This window comes from Pan troglodytes, chromosome 3 (assembly GCF_028858775.2).
Source record: "Pan troglodytes isolate AG18354 chromosome 3, NHGRI_mPanTro3-v2.0_pri, whole genome shotgun sequence".
Lineage (NCBI taxonomy): Eukaryota > Metazoa > Chordata > Mammalia > Primates > Hominidae > Pan > Pan troglodytes.
Window position 1 is genome coordinate 68,480,758 of NC_072401.2, and position 20,060 is coordinate 68,500,817.

Below are 20,060 nucleotides of genomic sequence, written 5' to 3' on the forward strand. Positions count from 1 at the left end.
ACCAAATCACTATTGATTAAAATAAGATATACTATGATATAAAATGAAAACAAATTAGTGAAAGCTATTCACTAATAAAAGCATTATATTTTGTTCAGGGACTTAAAAAATATTAAAGCAATGAAACTCACTGTATCTTTTGGAGTGAGTGTCCACTTCTATTTGCCCAATTAGTGAGGTTTTTGTACCACAAGAACAATTCAAGTCGTACTTGAATGCCACACTTGACTGCTTGGGCAGGAAAAACAAATTTTTAATCAACTGCTTAAATTTCACTGGATGATCATTCTAGCATGCTCTCTCAATAATTATTGGCTGTCACTTTTTTCCCTGGTTTTTGAAGAACTGGCGTATCTCATCTTCAAATGTTCTACATATCTAAACAATCATGGGTTGTTCTCTACAGGTTTACCTACAATACTATCACCTTTAAGATCTTTTATTTTTTCCCCTCCCATCTGGGAAATACATTCTGACATCCAAGCATGACTAATTTCACAAAGTTCTCCCTGATACTACCAAACCCACTCCACCACAGATAAAACCAATCTTATCTTCCCTGACACTGCTATACCTCTTTGTACATTTCTCTATTTTGTTGAAAGCTACACTACAATATGAATTGCTAGAGAACAGAGACTGTGGCTTCTTCAATCTGTATCACCCCTCTCTAAGGAACCAAACACCTAACCGCGCCATGAAATGCTGACTGGGTAAACAAAACATTTCCATTTCTTAATTAAACACACATACACACACACAGACACACACAGACACAAACTTGTTTATTGGAAACTGTCTGTATTGGCTGCACATAAATTGAGACCAAAAACAAAAGTACACTATTATATGTGTCTTTGAATTTCTTTGTATAGCTACCTTTATAGATTCTTTTTCTTTTTATAGGTAAGGACAGAGAATCTTCCATTTACACTTTGGCTATTCAACATCTCAATGCCTTTCTCAATTACAGCCACTTATGACACTTGAGAGTCAGCGGACAGCTCCAACCAAGGACAAGCTTACATAGAGCCACTTAGCCTGCTAATGAGAAGGCAACCAGGTGTGAGGGAAAACACCAGAAAGAAAAAGGCGAGCAGGAGGGTGAAGAAAATAGAAAAGAAAACTGCAAGAAGGGCAGGAAAAGGTATTATATCAAATGATACTGTTCTATCAGTAAAAAGTAATACGACTGAATTTCTTTTGTAATTAATAAACTTGATCTAAAAGGGATCTTTTAAAAGGAGCTACTAGAAATATTGTTTTGAGCAATGTGATTATTTAGGAGCAAAGCACTAAGGAAAGACAAAAAATGTAATTTATTTTGGATAAAAATAAATGCCTGCAAATATATGTTCATAGCTTCATTACTTTATAGTTCCGTATCGTTCGAAAGCGACATAAAAAGCAATGCACCAGAAATTATTGCAACTCATTCTAGGTCTTGAGAATTAGATGGAAATGTTTTGAGTTCGAGTACTAGATTGCTTTAATTAAAAATTAAAAGTTAAATTAATTTCTGCTTTAAATCAAACTTTGTAAAGCAATCACATATATAAGATCTCCAAAATGCAAAATAAAATAAAAATGACATTCATCAATTACAAAAAAACTGGAATACATGATACATATGAATGTTCAAGGTACATTTTCTAATCTTAAAATAGAAAGTTTAAAAAGTAGAGAAACTTCATTGATTCATCAAATATTTACTCAATGCCAGGCACTGCTCTAGTTGGTATGAATTCAGGAGTGAACTGAACAGATGAAAATAGCACTCACAGAGCTAACCTCTGCATTCCAGTTGTGGAGCAGTAAGTGAAAGAAAGAGATAGATACATACACATACACACACACAAACACACACACAGAAAATGTGAGTCTGTATCTATACATACACATACACATACACACATTTTTACATACTTATAAAATATATTACTATATTACTATGTGTAATAGATATACATATAAAAAATTTACATACATTTTCTATTTATATGTAAAATTCTTACTTTTTTGGCAAGTTAAATTCACATTTAACCTTTAAAACAATTCTCTGAGGTTGGTGTGGGTATTAGTGGCAAGGCCAGAATTTGAAGGCAAAAAAGTCAAATTCAGACTCTACATCCTCAAGCCTTTCAAATAACATACTGATTATTACTGCCTATGTTTCTTACCGGGATGTTTATAACGAAAGACGGAAAATAAACTTCCCAAAATCAATATTTTAGAAAATGATCATCTCAGAATTTCATGACACTGATTACTGTTAGAAAACACTTTCACATTTTGGTATTAAAATAAGATTCCAGGAATCCCATTATAAATTAATGTGGAATTAAGATGGAAAATATGTTATTTTCTCAGTCCAAGTGACATTAATTCCAATATTATGTGGCATCACCTACTGAACTATCCAGTCAGGGTTCATGAGTCAATGAAGAAGTGACATGAACAAACGTGTTTTTAAAAGACTATTGTGTTGTCAGTTAATAGATGGCTTTCAGCCTAAGATGACAGCGATATTTTTTAAAAAGGTCACTGATAATTGAGACTTAAAAAACAATACAACGAGTTAGAGAAATTTTTATGATGGAGTATCTTTTTGTCTACAAGAGTTAATCCTTAAATCATTCTTAGAACTAGACAGTTACATATTAGGTATTAGTAATATAATTTTATGATTTGTAAAAAGAAGTATATGGCTTTCATATCCATCATTTCAATTTTTTTGGATGTTAAATAGGAAAATGTGAATCAATGATCTGAAAATAGACATAATTATCACATTTACGACAGTCCACCTCCACAACTAGGCCTTCAAATGTTATCTTTTTACTTATGATGGTCAAATCCTTTTTCCAACTACCCCCTTCAGGTCTCATCCGACTAGTCTATGGGTGAGTTTCAAATATCTTCTACTTTGGTTTCCTATTGATAAGCATCATCTTGTGCCACCTCTCTCTAGATAGTGTTCAGATTGTTTTTTCATCTCTATTTCCAATATCATAATCCTCATCACTGTGTAAAATAGACAGAAAATAAATATTCACCCTATTTTACAGATTAGAAAGCTATAATTCATGAATATTACCATGGTTACTACATAAATACTTTAAAGGCAAAAGTCCAAGACAATTTGTACTTGGTTCAACCGCCTGCCACTAATCTTGTCTCACCGGTCTACACACCTCAATAGTACCTCTCAGAACACCATTCAAGCCCCTCTCAAATCTGCCTCGCAAATGGTTCCCAGAACAACCTAAGACTTCATTTTTCTCATGACGATTTTCTGCTCAATAATCCACAAAAGCACTGTTTTATTTTTCACAGAGTCTGGTTTTCAAGAATTTATAAAGGATGAATACAATTTTTGTATTACAAACACCACTTTTTGACACCACCCTACTCCAAATAGAATTTCCATAACAGCGAGCTTGGGTTGCTGACTGGCACCTCAGACAAGATTATTCTGAACAGAGTGGCTTGTCAGCTAAAGTGATCCCCTGTACACTTGTTCAAAGTTTTAAATACTGTGCTGAAGTCTCATCTTCCCAAAAAATTAGGCTCAACTGTTTTTGCACAAACTCATCTCTATATGCTTGGTAAACTTTAAATCAGTAGTACAAAGTTTAGTCCTAAATGCACCCATATTTTCTACCTGTTAGCCAATGGCCCCAAGAAAGGGTACTCCATTATATAAGGTATCTGGGGGTGGAACTTTGAGAACGGCTAAATGAGTAGGCTGGCAAATAGTCTCCACAAAAATCAATGATAAAACTGGACAAAATTGCCAAAAACAACTGTTTCAGGACTATAGAAATTAGCCAGTCATTTAACAAATTAGGAAATGTTTATCAAGAAAAACTACTGAACTTCTGGTAAGAACAATGGGGGTCCTATGTCATTTTGCTTGGGAATTTTCCTGTCTCTCTCCCACCCCCAAATAGGCTTAATATGAGATCAAAAAACAAATCTCAGTAAATATAAAAGGATGAAAAATCATATAAATTGTGTTGCCTAACCAAAACAGAATTAAATTAGAAATAAATAGAAAAATAGATTTTGGAAATCCCTAAATATTTGAAAGTTTTAACATTTCTATATATCCCAAGGGTCAAAGATGAAATCACAAAAGAAATTAGAAAATATTTTAATTAAATGGAAGCAAAAGCACACCATAGCAAAATTTCTGGGATGCAGTGAAAGCAGTACTCAAAGGCAAATTTATAGCTTTAAAAGCCTACATTAGAAAAGTAGGAAGATCTCAAATCAATAATCAAAGCTTCTACCTTAAACAAAGAGAAAAAGAAGAGTGAGCTAAATGCAAAGTAAGCAAAAAAAGAGGGAATAAAGGAAAGAATAGAGGAATAAAGGAAAGAAGGTGTAAACTTTACCAGAAGACCAATGTTAAAATGACTACTAATTATTTAAAATCCCACTGATTATTTATTTATGCTATGAAAAAAATCCCTTACCTTTTCTATCTGGTAGCATTTTCATTTTTAACATGACAAATAGATGAAATTACTCTTAAGCTTCCTCCTCCTTGAAAAACATATAATTGATTTTTTGGTAATACTCAACAGATCTATAAAGGACATAAAAATGTTCAAGAAAAAGGAAACTCACAGGTTATTATTAGGGGAAAAATGCAGAAAATCCAGAGAATGATCCTCAAACCTTAGTCAATATATTACCCAACAATTTTGCTTATAGAAGGCTGAGTTTCATATGTTTTGTTTATATAAATACTAAAATACATTATAATTGATGCAAGGAAGGGAAGAAATATATTGTGGTGACTGTCAGTTTGCCTGTCTGCATATATAAGGTAGGGTAGGATAGGACAGGATAGGAGGATGGGATAGGATATGATACTATACCATTCCGTACCATTCCCTCCATACCATACCATAGGATATGATAGGGAAGGTAAAGGCAAAAGAAGGGAACGGAAGAACCTGTGCTGAGGTGTCTTCTGTATACCCAGCCATTGTGGTAACAGCTAGGAATAGGGCAGTGTAAACAGATACAGATACAGTTCTTGCCCTCAGAGAAGAGATTTTATTAACATTAAAACCAAGGATTAAGTCTTTTCTCTATTTCCTTTAGTGCAGAGAATTATTCTTTCTCAAGTATCAAAAGCTACCCAAAGCTCCCACAGCTTCCATAGCCACAATCAATTCCTTCTTCAAGTTTAGCCGAGGATTGACTCACAGATGCTTCAACTTACAGCTAGTATCTAAGGAACTATGTAGCCATGGTCCTATGACATAATAAAGGAGAAAACAAGAACTGCTGTGAATAACCCACCCTCAGGAAGAGTTCTAGCATTCTGCTGTAGATAGGAAAATAAGAAGCTTCTTATGAAGGGAGAAAAGATGGTAAAATACACAGCAGATGTGACTGATGGAGGCTTGAACAGACATCTAGAAAACGATTCAGTACAAAATGGAAATTCCATATGAGCAAGATGGACTAATGACCTGGGGCAGGGGGTTTCCTGCTCTCCTTTAAATACTTCTGCATTACAAGTAGTCAGCAGCCCATGTCTGTAACCCTAGGAAGACTTGGTGGGCGTCCAGGAAGATATTTCCTCAGCAACGCCTACTCCTTTCTTTCTCTGCTTAAGAAATAGCTTTCAAATTATCAATATTAAAAAAAAAAAACAGCATTTAATTTACCCTCTGTTTTTATCCCTCAAAAATGGCTATGTTATGACTATAATTACACATGACAAGTGGTATTTGCATACTAATCATGGTTTCCAACTTCTATAATGGAATTATTAAGCTTCTCTCATTTATAATAAAATGTGACTACCCTCTATACTTTTAAATGGTAATTTTCTAGTAGGACATGCTGAAATCTACCCTACAGTTTATATCATGAAATAATAATTGTTAAACAGTACATACATTTACATATTCTATGACAAAACAGTTCAAAACAATTGGAAGTTTGCTTTGCAAGTAATGAAAATATAACAATAATTTATATTTAAGTACTTAAGAAGTTTTAGGAAGAAGGGGATTACAAAGATCAATGTTCATTTGTTCAACTTCAGTAGGAATACAGTATATTTTAATAATAAATATTGTTCAAAATACAAGGGAGTCAAGTCAGGAAAGAAAACATTTGTTCTAAGAATTCCTGTTAAAATGAGAAACTACCACTCATAAAGCAAATAGATAATTTTCAATATATACCTGCAATTAAGTGACACTGATTGCTACTGCTTCTACAAATATGAATTCTAAACTCATGTATTTTTTTCTAAGATGAATATACAAAGAGAACATATAGACCCCTTGGTCTTTATAGGAGCTGTATTTTGGAAAGATTGCATATTAATTAATTCACTTTGAATGTCTTAGAGATATTTACCGTTTACAGAGGCTCTGTACTAAAACATTTTGAAATGTGTTGCAAAATAATCAGCTTTCAACATATATATTATTTAAGCACTCTACCATTGCTCCATGTCCTTTCCTTTCACACTGGTTAAACATACCAAAATCTAACCTGAAACATGCATGCTGGGACAGTGTAAGTCAGAGTAACTCAGGGAGTACACTTGATGATTCATATGATACTTATCTCAGGGTTATGGATGTAGGAAATCTTGTCCCGGTTTATGTCCAAAATTTGAGCAAGAAATTTAAACTTTCATTCAAGCAGAAATGCTCTACTTAAGAAAAAATCCTTTTCTTTAAACATTTATTTATCCTGTCTTTAACCTTCCAGTTTTTAGTTCACAAAACTGTACTTTCTCTTCATGGTAAATTTAGATAAATAAATTTAGAGTTTAATCTTGAACTATTAAATACAGGGAAAAATAGCCTAAGAACAAGTTATTGTGCCAACACATGCTACCAAATACCTTCTACAGACTCATGATAGATTTTTTTTTAAGAGTTACCAAATTTTTGTAAACTTATGCAGTTTCTGAATGTCAGTTCCAGAAAAATGATTTTTATGTCACATATCTAGAAGGCCAAATTGTCAGGTGATACGAATCTCACAAAAATCCAATATGCCAGAATCCTTACTGTTTTACTAAACACAAGAACCTGGCATCTAATGAAGTGTTCTCAGAGGTTTAAAACAGTTTGGATTGCCAAGCCAGACACTGAATCTCAGATGAGCTTTTTCTAAAAATCCTCATTCCTCTGGTCATGAAAAAAAAATCAATAAATGGATTCTAACTAAAGTTTAAAAAGCTTCTGAGAAGTGACCTCTGCCAAAGTGTTTTGGGAACATTCCAACTGTGAAGGGGGCAGAATGTGGGATCAAAAAGCAGAAAGAAGGAAATAAAGAAATGCTTCTGCACAAGTGAAAAAAAAAATCTGGCTGGAGGTCTGAAAGGGATTAACTTACATATCAAATATCAGATTTCCATTGCATTGCCATTCTGCTTTCTCCTTTTTTCTCTGCCCCCTTCCCACATTGCCTGTAGTTCATTGCATGAAGCTTTATTTCTCACTTTGTCTAAGATTTCAAGCAGAAAATCTTCAGTACTGAGGTCTTAAAAATGTGCTTCATGTTCCACAGTAATAGTCCCTTATCTGAGACTCCAACATCTGGAAATCAAACCAATGTAACTTACAAGCCTGAATCAGAAAACATGTTTGTGAAAAAAAAAGGCACACTGCACTAAAATTCAACTCAACTTCATGGAGAGGCCCTCAATCAAGACCTACTTATTCTTTCTTTCCTATACAGAGTTCTAACAAAGAGAAATCAGAAGAAGCAAAAGCAGAGTATTGACAAACTGACATCCAGAAGAAATACCTAAAGCTCTGAGAAAAACAGAAAGAACTTTGGAAATAGTTCTACTATTCAAATGCAAACATCTGCAGTGGACACTTGAATAGGAGGGATATTTGCCCCAACTTTTCAGAAATTTTTTTCTACCCAAAGAATTCCCCCCACACCCACCCAAACAAGATCCTAGATAACTGAAGTTTTACTCATACATGATCAAGCTAGTCATAATAAGGTTAGGTAATACTGGTATTACAGAGAAGCAAAGTTAACCCCCTTGAAGAAGTTCAAAGGATTTGTGTATGTGTGGGTATTTTACTCTGCCTTTTGAGGACATTACTTTTAAGTATTTATATTTTATGTCTATATGTTATAGACATAAAAAGAAGAGTATATAAATCTACATTTTAAGTTATTTAGATATTGCATGACTATTGGGGGAAAATTCATGTCATCCTTTCAAATAAGGTTCATTAAAATTTTTTTAACCTGTTGGCTTTTTGTAGGAAAAAGTTAATGCATCCATAGACCTTTTTAAAAATAATGGATGTTGCATACAGCTAGCAACACAACTCTTTAAAAAGTAAAAAAGTCTATTAAAGTGAAACAATATTTTTCAGAATAACAATAGTCAAAGAACAGCAAACTATGAAAATGATTTACCTGAATTAAAGTATTGCATTATTTTTAAATTTAATTGATGCTGAATTTAATTTCCATTGTTACTAAATGTAATCAATTCGTTTTGAAGTATGCATTCAAAAGATATAAAGGAAATGCTAATAACAAAACTTTTAACATTTTAACATTTTTTCTACTTTCCCCCTTAACAATGAAAGTTAAATTCTCAAATTCATATGGGATAAATGTGCAAACATAATTTTATGTATACCTGTAAATGAAAAATTCTTATGTCTCTTATTACTTTAGGATACTATTTCAAATTATATGCTTATTACAATTTTAAGAATAGCATGCTGTGGTTATTACAATAAAAAATCAAGAGCAAAGATGAACTAGATATTTTAGAAAAAGCGACAGAGTTGGAGGAGCCAAGATGGCCGAATAGGAACAGCTCCAGTCTACAGCTCCCAGCCTGAGCTACGCAGAAGACGGGTGATTTCTGCATTTCCATCTGAGGTACCGGGTTCATCTCACTAGGGAGTGCCAGACAGTGGGCGCAGGTCAGTGGGTGCGCGCACTGTGTGCAAGCCGAAGCAGGGCGAGGCACTGCCTCACTCGGGAAGCACAAGGGGTCAGGGAGTTCCCTTTCCTAATCAAAGAAAGGGGTGACCGACCGCACCTGGAGAATCGGGTCACTCCCACTCGAATACTGCGCTTTTCCGACGGGCTTAAAAAATGGCGCACCACAAGATTATATCTCGCACCTGGCTTGGAGGGTCCTATCCCACGGAGTCTCGCTGATTGCTAGCACAGCAGTCTGAGATCAAACTGCAAGGCAGCAGCAAGGCTGGGGGAGGGGCGCCCACCATTGCCCAGGCTTGCTTAGGTAAACAAAGCAGCAGGGAAGCTCGAACTGGGTGGAGCCCACCACAGCTCAAGGAGGCCTGCCTGCCTCTGTAGGCTCCACCTCTGGGGGCAGGGCACAGACAAACAAAAAGACAGCAGTAACCTCTGCAGACTTAAATGTCCCTGTCTGACAGCTTTGAAGAGAGCAGTGGTTCTCCCAGTACGCAGCTGGAGATCTGAGAACGGGCAGACTGCCTCCTCAAGTGGGTCCCTGACCCCTGACCCCCGAGCAGCCTAACTGGTAGGCATCCTGAGCAGGGGCACACTGACACCTCACACTGCAGGGTACTCCAACAGACCTGCAGCTGAGGGTCCTGTCTGTTGGAAGGAAAACTAACAAACAGAAAGGACATCCACACCAAAAACCCATCTGTACATCACCATCATCAAAGACCAAAAGTAGATAAAACCACAAAGATGGGGAAAAAACAGAACAGAAAAACTGGAAACTCTAAAAATCAGAGCGCCTCTCCTCCTCCAAAGGAACGCAGCTCCTCACCAGCAACGGAACAAAGCTGGAGTGAGAATGACTGTGACGAGCTGAGAGAAGAAGGCTTCAGACGACCAAATTACTCTGAGCTACGGGAGGACATCCAAACCAAAGGCAAAGAAGTTGAAAACTTTGAAAAAAATTTACAAGAATGTATAACTAGAATAACCAATACAGAAAAGTGCTTAGAGGAGCTGATGGAGCTGAAAACCAAGGCTCGAGAACTACGTGAAGAATGCAGAAGCCTCAGGAGCTGATGCGATCAACTGGAAGAAAGGGTGTCAGCGATGGAAGATGAAAAGAATGAAATGAAGCAAGAAGGAAAGTTTAGAGAAAAAGGAATAAAAAGAAACGAGCAAAGCCTCCAAGAAATATGGGACTATGTGAAAAGACCAAATCTACGTCTGATTGGTGTACCTGAAAGTGATGGGGAGAATGGAACCAAGTTGGAAAACACTCTGCAGGATATTATCCAGGAGAATTTCCCCAATCTAGCAAGGCAGGCCAATGTTCAGATTCAGGAAATACAGAGAACGCCACAAAGATACTCCTCGAGAAGAGCAACTCCAAGACACATAATTGTCAGATTCACCAAAGTTGAAATGAAGGAAAAAATGTTAAGGGCAGCCAGAGAGAAAGGTCGGGTTACCCTCAAAGGGAAGCCCATCAGACTAACAGCGGATCTCTCGGCAGAAACTCTACAAGCCAGAAGAGAGTGGGGGCCAATATTCAACATTCTTAAAGAAAAGAATTTTCAACCCAGAATTTCATATCCAGCCAAACTAAGCTTCATAAGTGAAGGAGAAATAAAATACTTTACAGATAAGCAAATGCTGAGAGATTTTGTCACCACCAGGCCTGCCCTAAAAGAGCTCCTGAAGGAAGCACTAAACATGGAAAGGAACAACCGGTACCAGCCGCTGCAAAATCATGCCAAAATGTAAAGACCATCGAGACTAGGAAGAAACTGCATCAACTAACGAGCAAAATAACCAGCTAACATCATAATGACAGGATCAAATTCACACATAACAGTATTAACTTTAAATGTAAATGGACTAAATGCTCCAATTAAAAGACACAGACTGGCAAATTGGATAAAGAGTCAAGACCCATCAGTGTGCTGTATTTAGGAAACCCATCTCACGTGAAGAGACACACAGAGGCTCAAAATAAAAGGATGGAGGAAGATCTACCAAGACAATGGAAAACAAAAAAATGCAGGGGTTGCAATCCTAGTCTCTGATAAAACAGACTTTAAACCAACAAAGATCAAAAGAGACAAGGCCATTACATAATGGTAAAGGGATCAATTCAACAAGAAGAGCTAACTATCCTAAATATATATGCACCCAATACAGGAGCACCCAGATTCATAAAGCAAGTCCTGAGTGACCTACAAAGAGACTTAGACTCCCACACATTAACAATGGGAGACTTTAATACCCCACTGTCAACATTAGACAGATCAACGAGACAGAAAGTCAACAAGGATACTCAGGAATTGAACTCAGCTCTGCACCAAGCGGACCTAATAGACATCTACAGAACTCTCCACCCCAAATCAACAGAATATACATTTTTTTCAGCACCACATCACACCTATTCCAAAATTGACCACATACTTGGAAGTAAAGCTCTCCTCAGCAAATGTAAAAGAACAGAAATTATAACAAACTATCTCTCAGACCACAGTGCAATCAAACTAGAACTCAGGATTAAGAATCTCACTCAAAACCGCTCAACTACATGGAAACTGAACAACCTGCTCCTGAATGACTTCTGGGTACATAACGAAATGAAGGCAGAAATAAAGATGTTCTTTGAAACCAACGAGAACAAAGACACAACATACCAGAATCTCTGGGATGCATTCAAAGCAGTGTGTAGAGGGAAATTTGTAGCACTAAATGCCCACAAGAGAAAGCAGGAAAGATCCAAAATTGACACCCTAACATCACAATTAAAAGAACTAGAAAAGCAAGAGCAAACACATTCAAAAGCTAGCAGAAGGCAAGAAATAACTAAAATCAGAGCAGAACTGAAGGAAATAGAGACACAAAAAACCCTTCAAAAAATTAATGAATCCAGGAGCTGGTTTTTTGAAAGGATCAACAAAATTGATAGACTGCTAGCAAGACTAATAAAGAAAAAAAGATAGAAGAATCAAACAGACGCAATAAAAAATGATAAAGGGGATATCACCACCGATCCCACAGAAATACAAACTACCATCAGAGAATACTACAAACACCTCTATGCAAATAAACTAGAAAATCTAGAAGAAATGGATAAATTCCTTGACACATACACTCTCCCAACACTAAACCAGGAAGAAGTTGAATCTCTGAATAGACCAATAATAGGATCTGAAATTGTGGCAATAATCAATAGCTTACCAACCAAAAAGAGTCCAGGACCAGATGGATTCACAGCCGAATTCTACCAGAGGTACAAGGAGGAACTGGTACTATTCCTTCTGAAACTATTTCAATCAATAGAAAAGGAGGGAATCCTCCCTAACTCATTTTATGAGGCCAGCATCATTCTGATACCAAAGCCAGGCAGAGACACAATCAGAAAAGAGAATTTTGGACCAATATCCTTGATGAACATCGATGCAAAAATCCTCAATAAAATACTGGCAAACCGAATCCAGCAGCACATCAAAAAGCTTATCCACCATGATCAAGTGGGCTTCATCCCTGGGATGCAAGGCTGGTTCAATATACGCAAATCAATAAATGTAATCCAACATATAAACAGAGCCAAAGACAAAAACCACAGGATTATCTCAATAGATGCAGAAAAGGCCTTTGACAAAATTCAACAACCCTTCATGCTAAAAACTCTCAATAAATTAGGTATTGATGGGACATATCTCAAAATAATAAGAGCCATCTATGACAAACCCACAGCCAATATCATACTGAATGGGCAAAAACTGGAAGCATTCCCTTTGAAAACTGGCACAAGACAGGGATGCCCTCTCTCACCACTCCTATTCAACATAGCGTTGGAAGTTCTGGCCAGGGCAATTAGGCAGGAGAAGGAAATAAAGGGTATTCAATTAGGAAAAGAGGAAGTCAAATTGTTCCTGTTTGCAGATGACATGATTGTATATCTAGAAAACCCCATCGTCTCCGCCCAAAATCTCCTTAAGCTGATAAGCAACTTCAGCAAAGTCTCAGGATACAAAATCAATGTGCAAAAATCACAAGCATTCCTATACACCAACAACAGACAAACAGAGAGCGAAATCATGAGTGAACTCCCATTCACAATTGCTTTAAAGAGAATAAAATACCTAGGAATCCAACTTACAAGGGATGTGAAGGACCTCTTCAAGGAGAACTACAAATCGCTGCTCAAGGAAATAAAAGAGAATACAAACAAATGGAAGAACATTCCATGCTCATGGGTAGGAAGAATCAGTATTGTGAAAATGGCCATACTGCCCAAGGTAATTTACAGATTCAATGCCATCCTCATCAAGCTACCAATGCCTTTCTTCACAGAATTGGAAAAAACTACTTTAAAGTTCATATGGAACCAAAAAAGAGCCTGCATGGCCAAGTCAATCCTAAGCCAAAAGAACAAAGCTGGAGGCATCACACTACCTGACTTCAAACTATACTACAAGGCTACAGTAACCAAAACAGCATGGTACTGGTACCAAAACAGAGATATAGATCAATGGAACAGAACAGAGCCCTCAGAAATAATGCCGCATATCTACAACTGTCTGATCTTTGACAAACCTGAGAAAAACAAGCAATGGGGAAAGGATTCCCTATTTAATAAATGGTGCTGGGAAAACTGGCTAGCCATATGTAGAAAGCTGAAACTGGATCCCTTCCTTACACCTTATACAAAAATCAATTCAAGATGGATTAAAGACTTAAATGTTAGACGTAAAACCATAAAAACCCTAGAAGAAAACCTAGGCATTACCATTCAGGACATAGGCATGGGCAAGGACTTCATGTCTAAAACACCAAAAGCAATGGCAACAAAAGCCAAAATTGACAAATGGGATCTAATTAAACTAAAGAGCTTCTGCACAGCAAAAGAAACTACCATCAGAGTGAACAGGCAACCTACAAAATGGGAGAAAATTTTCGCAACCTACTCATCTGACAAAGGGCTAATATCCAGAATCTACAATGAACTCAAACAAATTTACAAGAAAAAAACAAACAACCCCATCAAAAAGTGGGCGAAGGACATGAACAGACACTTCTCAAAAGAAGACATTTATGCAGCCAAAAGACACATGAAAAAATGCTCACCATCACTGGCCATCAGAGAAATGCAAATCAAAACCACAATGAGATACCATCTCACACCAGTTAGAATGGCGATCATTAAAAAGTCAGGAAACAACAGGTGCTGGAGAGGATGTGGAGAAATAGGAACACTTTTACACTGTTGGTGGGACTGTAAACTAGTTCAACCATTGTGGAAGTCAGTGTGGCGATTCCTCAGGGATCTAGAACTAGAAATACCATTTGACCCAGCAATCCCATTACTGGGTATATACCCAAAGGATTATAAATCATGCTGCTATAAAGACACATGCACACGTATATTTATTGGGGCATTATTCACAATAGCAAAGACTTGGAACCAACCCAAATGTCCAACAATGATAGACTGGATTAAGAAAATGTGGCACATATACACCATGGAATACTATTCAGCCATAAAAAATGATGAGTTCATGTCCTTTGTAGGGACATGGATGAAATTGGAAATCATCATTCTCAGTAAACTATCACAAGAACAAAAAACCAAACACCGCATATTCTCACTCATAGGTGGGAATTGAACAATGAGATCACATGGACACAGGAAGGGGAACATCACACTCTGGGGACTGTTGTGGGGTGGGGGGAGGGGGGAGGGATAGCATTGGGAGATATACCTAATGCTAGATGACGAGTTAGTGGGTGCAGCACACCAGCATGGCACATGTATACGTATGTAACTAACCTGCACAATGTGCACATGTACCCTAAAACTTAAAAGTATAATATTAAAAAAATAAATAAAAAAAGAAAAAGCGACAGAGTTTTAAAAAACTTGTCTGAAATCATTTTTGTACATCCCAAATTTGCTATTTTCTTCTAATGTTTGGCAAAATTCCTAACAGACAGCAGCTTTTTAATATTTTAATATTTCAATGTGCTACTTTAACTTTTATTTCTATTAAAATGGATGACAAATTAAATTACATAAAAGGCAAACTTTTATATATTTAGATTTCAAAAGAAATGATTGTTTGCAATCATTTTCATTCTATAATCAATCTAATAAACAAAGAAAGAGCCACAGTAAACCTAAAGCGGGGCTAGCTAACTGCGCTACAAAACTGAGTTAAATATTGTTCCTACTCCCAGGACATTCACAGTCAATTGTAAACTTTCTTAACAGTACACAACAGTCTTGGTTTGACTATTCAATTATCAACATTAGGTATATGAATAACAGTAAAAATAACAAAGCAACAGCAATAATAAGCTTAAAAGTTCAACTAACTTAATCGGAACACAATTTACATCATAATCCAGACAAACTGTTAATAAGCACAATGGAATACAAAAGCAAATTTACTAAAAAATATTACCTAAATATTAAATAGCAAATAAAAATAAAATATCTGTCTCTACTTCACTGCAGTCAAAGACAGTCAAATGCAAGTTGATCCAATTAAGCCAATTTAGGATCCACAACTACTTAAAAGCATGAGCTATATACTAAGTGATGAAGGCAAAATGGATTTGGTCCAAATCCGCTTTATTTGCTTAGATGCTATTTATTACGGCTATATTTTATTACACAGTAGTAAAAAATTACAATGCAACATCCTGTTATTTCCCACTGGGAAAAGTGATACAGATGCACTATTAAACCTCAGCACAGGCATCAGGATGTCAGGCTATACTCCACTTGTGCCTTTATATTGTGTCAATAGACATTGATGTTTATGCAGCTGATGGTAAAGCCAGCCAAATTACTGCCATTTAAATGTTCCATAAAGTCATGGCTTTATAGAAATCTAGAACCTTTTCAGCATCTCTCGTGGCTGTATACATATTGGAAAGAGAATGCTTATTTTAAAAGAAAGCAAGTAATGACCATTATTTCTTTTTTTTAAAGAAAATATTTAAATGCCTTAAATTTTCCCTAAAACTAATCTACAATTTTCAAGGAAAGGATCTAGCATATCACAGAATACCTGAACATTTATCTTTGCCAAACAAAATTATAGGTAAGTTGTAAACTCTAGTTCAGACCAGTTCTAAAAAAATAATTTGTTGAGAAACAATGCTTCACAAGAAAATTAAGATTATAGCTTTTCTAAACCCCATAATTATCTTTCCCCCTTTCATCGTTGTTCTCTTCAATTTATATTCATCATGTGTTGAAAATGTTGCAGGTATTATACAGAATTCTAACTATACAAATAGAAATTCTCATTTTTTTCTGTTATTTGAAAGTGAGAGAGAGATAATAAGAAAAATTAATTTTTCAGTTAATAGTTGCCAATTCTAAAGATACTAACTTGTGATCTACAGTGCTATATGCTTTAGGCAGGAAAATATTCAGAGATTCGCCTGCAGAGATTCAGGTGTTCTAAAATTTGTTTTTCCTCTTGAAGCTGAAGCAATTTTAAATTGGCTGCCATGGGGCATACCCCCAGCCTCAGCAGATACTGAAGATGAGACTTCCTAGTATCCAACAGCACCGCTGCAAACTATATCTAGGCCTCCTGAAAACACAGGGTAAGTGAGGCACCAAGGCAGATACCTTTCCCTTGCCTCCAATATATGAATGATCTAATTCTTTCTGAGATAGTTTAGCCCAAATGCTCTTGAACATCAAGAGCTTCTGTTAGCTGGGAGTGTGTTCTATGCCTTTTGCACTTACCAAGATATTGGTCCCCTTAGCAGTCTCAGTAGAGCAAAAGAAAACTACATTATGTGTTTTAGAACAATCAGTTAAACTTCTGAGTGGTAAATTGTATTCAATTTTTTTTGTAATTTTTTGTGATCTCCCAGTCAAATAAACTCAATAACAATGATTTCATTTTTTTAAAATCTTCCTATTTAGAGAACCAACTTTGGCTAAAGAGATGTGTGGGCAGTATGTATCTGCATTATAGTCGTAATGTCATAACCATTTTCTATGACTTGGGCATAATGATATTAACTTATAATACTTATCTTCCATTCCCTTCTCCAGATAAGCATTTTTTTTCTGTCTTTTAGAGAATATCCTAGTATTTAATGATCCCTCTAGAAATTCAACCTCAGGCTAAGTAAGGTTTGTCACAATTGTTAGAACTTTTAAGAACATGAGCACTGAATTATTATTTCTCGTATCTATTAAAATATCATACCACAGTCATTCAAAAGTTGACACTGAATGACATTAACGTTCAGGTACTATTGAAGAGAAAAGACCTCCACAAACAACATTACGGTAAACATTGCTATTATTACTGAATTTTGGTGATGATTATTGTCTCTCAAATGCTCTGTCTTCATCTCTAACTCCAACTTGTTTGTACATAGGGTGACTCACATTTAGAATGTCCTTCTCTAATTCTCCATCCATGTTAATGGCTTCATTTACTTATTTATTCATTTATCTTACAATAGTTATTCTAAATCTGCTGTTTTCTAGACAGTGTGCTATTTCGTGTGCTACAAAAATAAATAGCTGCTTAAAGCCCTGTGGAAGAAAGTTGTATAAATAAATATTTTTAAAAAGTAAGGTCAATGTTTTGTTTAAAAAAAAAATGAAAGCAGTGAAGAAGTACAATAGGTTTTTAAGCAAAACAAACCAAATCCTCAATACAGTGATACCATTAATTTTTATAAATCACAACATATATTGCCCATATACTCATATTTCATGATTTTTTTAATTATTATTATTATTATTTTTTTTTTTTTTTTTGAGACGGAGTCTCACTCTGTCACCAGGTTGGAGTGCAGTGGTGTGATCTTGGCTCACTGCAATCTCTGCCTGCCAGGTTCAAGCGATTCCCCTGCCTCAGCCTCCCGAGCAGCTGGGACTACAGGTGTGCACCACCATGCCCAGCTAATTTTTTTTTTTATTTTAGTAGAGACGGGGTTTCAACATGTTGGCCAGGATGATCTCGATCTCTTGACCTTGTGATCCACCCGGCTTGGCCTCCCAAGGTGCTGAGATTACAGCTGCGCCCAGCCTATTTCATGTTTTATTGATCATTCACTATGATAAACCCAGAGGACGGCATATATTATTTATTATTTGACCACACCCACCAATTATTTATCACAGATTATATATATGACATATAAAATATATATGCATAACAGTAAACAACCCAAAAGGTGCGTGCTCTGGACACAGGCTGCTCGATTACAAATTCTACCTCTTACATCAGCTGCATGAACTTACTTAAATTATTTTTGCCTCAATTTACTCATCTGTAAAATCGGGACTATGAGATACCTTAAAGCGTTACTGAAAAGATTAAAAAAAAAATCCAAGTAAACTATCCAGAACTATCTCTAGCACACAATTGGCACAAAACATGTTCAGCTAGTCAGGCCTTAAATGCTAACTTGATGTTTCATATGTACATCCTTTTTGAAATCCTAATTTATAGAGTAAATAACATTATCACCATTTAACAGATGATGAATCTGTAGTTCAGGGAAGTTAACATTTTCTTAACATGAGAGAATTTCTAAATGGCACAGCTGCAAAGCAACATGTATCTGCAATACTCAAAAAGGAGAGCAATAAGCATCATGCATATATTAGGTTGGGCATCATAACCTACGTGTTTACAACTCTAGCCATTTCAAAAGAAGCAAGTGAGTGTCACTACCAGATAAAAATATAGCAGAGTAAATGAAGAACAAACTCTGTCAAATATTTAAAAATCCAAAAAAAAAATTACCGGTTTTTACTTCAATTAATTGGAGCTTTAGAAAGGAAGACTGTAATTACAACTGAAAATATCACCCACAGCAGTAGGAAGGTAGGACATCTCTAGGAGCACTGTGGGCTTTCATTATATTACAATAATCTCCCTGAAACTAACATTAGGACAAATGCTACTCATATCCAACATATTGCTTAAATAGAGAAACTGCCATCTTAGCATCACAGTCTATTCAATGTAAAGTTCTAAAAGAAATATTTTAAGTTCCTCAAGCTAGACAGCTGTATCAATAACACAGACTTTAAACCCATGAAAAAGTCAGTTAAGGGATATTCAGGAGACATTGGTGTCAATATGGTATGCTTTGAATCAAAATATAGGAGGATGAGATTTTCATTGGTAAATGGCTATACAAAGCTTTGAAAACTATACATTAGCAATAGACATGGAGATACATTACAGCAGAAGTGATCTGAAGGTTTTTTTTCAAAATCATATATATTTATATGAAAAAGTCATCTATGTATGAAACTTTATATAGTTTGACTCTTAAACAACATGGGTTTGAACTGCATGAGTCCATTTATAATAACTGGGATTTTCTTCTGCCTGTCACCCTGAAACAGTAAGAACAGCCCTACTCTTCCTCTGCCTACTCAATGTGAAGACAAGGCTGAAAACCTTTATGATGATCCACTTCCAGTTAATAATCAGTACATTTATTATCTCTTTCACATGATTTTCTTAATAACACTTTCTTTTCTTCAGCTTACTTTCAGAATACAATATACAATACCTAACATATAAAATATGTGTTGATTCCTGTTTAACTTAATGGTAAGACTTCCAATCAACAATAGTCTATCAGTAGTTAAGTTTTAGAGGAGGAAGAAGTTATTCTCAGATTTTCAACTACATGGTGTTGGGTTGGGGGACAGGTGGAGGGGTGGTGCTCCTAACATCTGAGTCATTCAAGGGTCGAGTGTATATATATGTGTGTGTGTGTATATATATATATATAATTTTCAAATATATGATCGTATCAGGCAGGGTGCCATGAGTCATGCCTGTTATCCCAGCACTTTGGGAGGCCGAGGAAGGCAGATCACTTGAGGTCAGGAGCTTGAGATCAGCCTGGTCAACATAGTGAAACACCATCTCTACTAAAAATACAAAAATTAGCCAGGCGTGGTGGTGCAGACCTGTAGTCCCAGCTACTCCGGAGGCTGAGGTGGGAAAATCGCATGAACCTGGGAGGTGGAGGCTGCAGTGAGTAGAGATTATGCCACTGCACTCCAGCCTGGGTGACAGAGCAAGACT

The 20,060-nt window shown here is 36.0% G+C and overlaps 1 protein-coding gene across 50 annotated transcripts in view; it reads right to left on the minus strand.

Annotated features, from left to right (window-relative positions):
* ADGRL3 (adhesion G protein-coupled receptor L3) overlaps positions 1 to 20,060 on the minus strand; it is an 861,998-nt gene that overhangs the window by 680,428 nt on the left and 161,510 nt on the right. The window contains exon 1 of one of the 50 annotated variants that reach the window (XM_054683066.2): positions 132 to 205. The exons of the other annotated variants lie outside the window; for them this stretch is intronic. The gene's annotated coding sequence lies outside the window, so the exon portion shown is untranslated. Of the gene's footprint in view, positions 1 to 131; positions 206 to 20,060 lie in introns of those variants that run through there. 50 annotated transcript variants of the gene reach the window in all.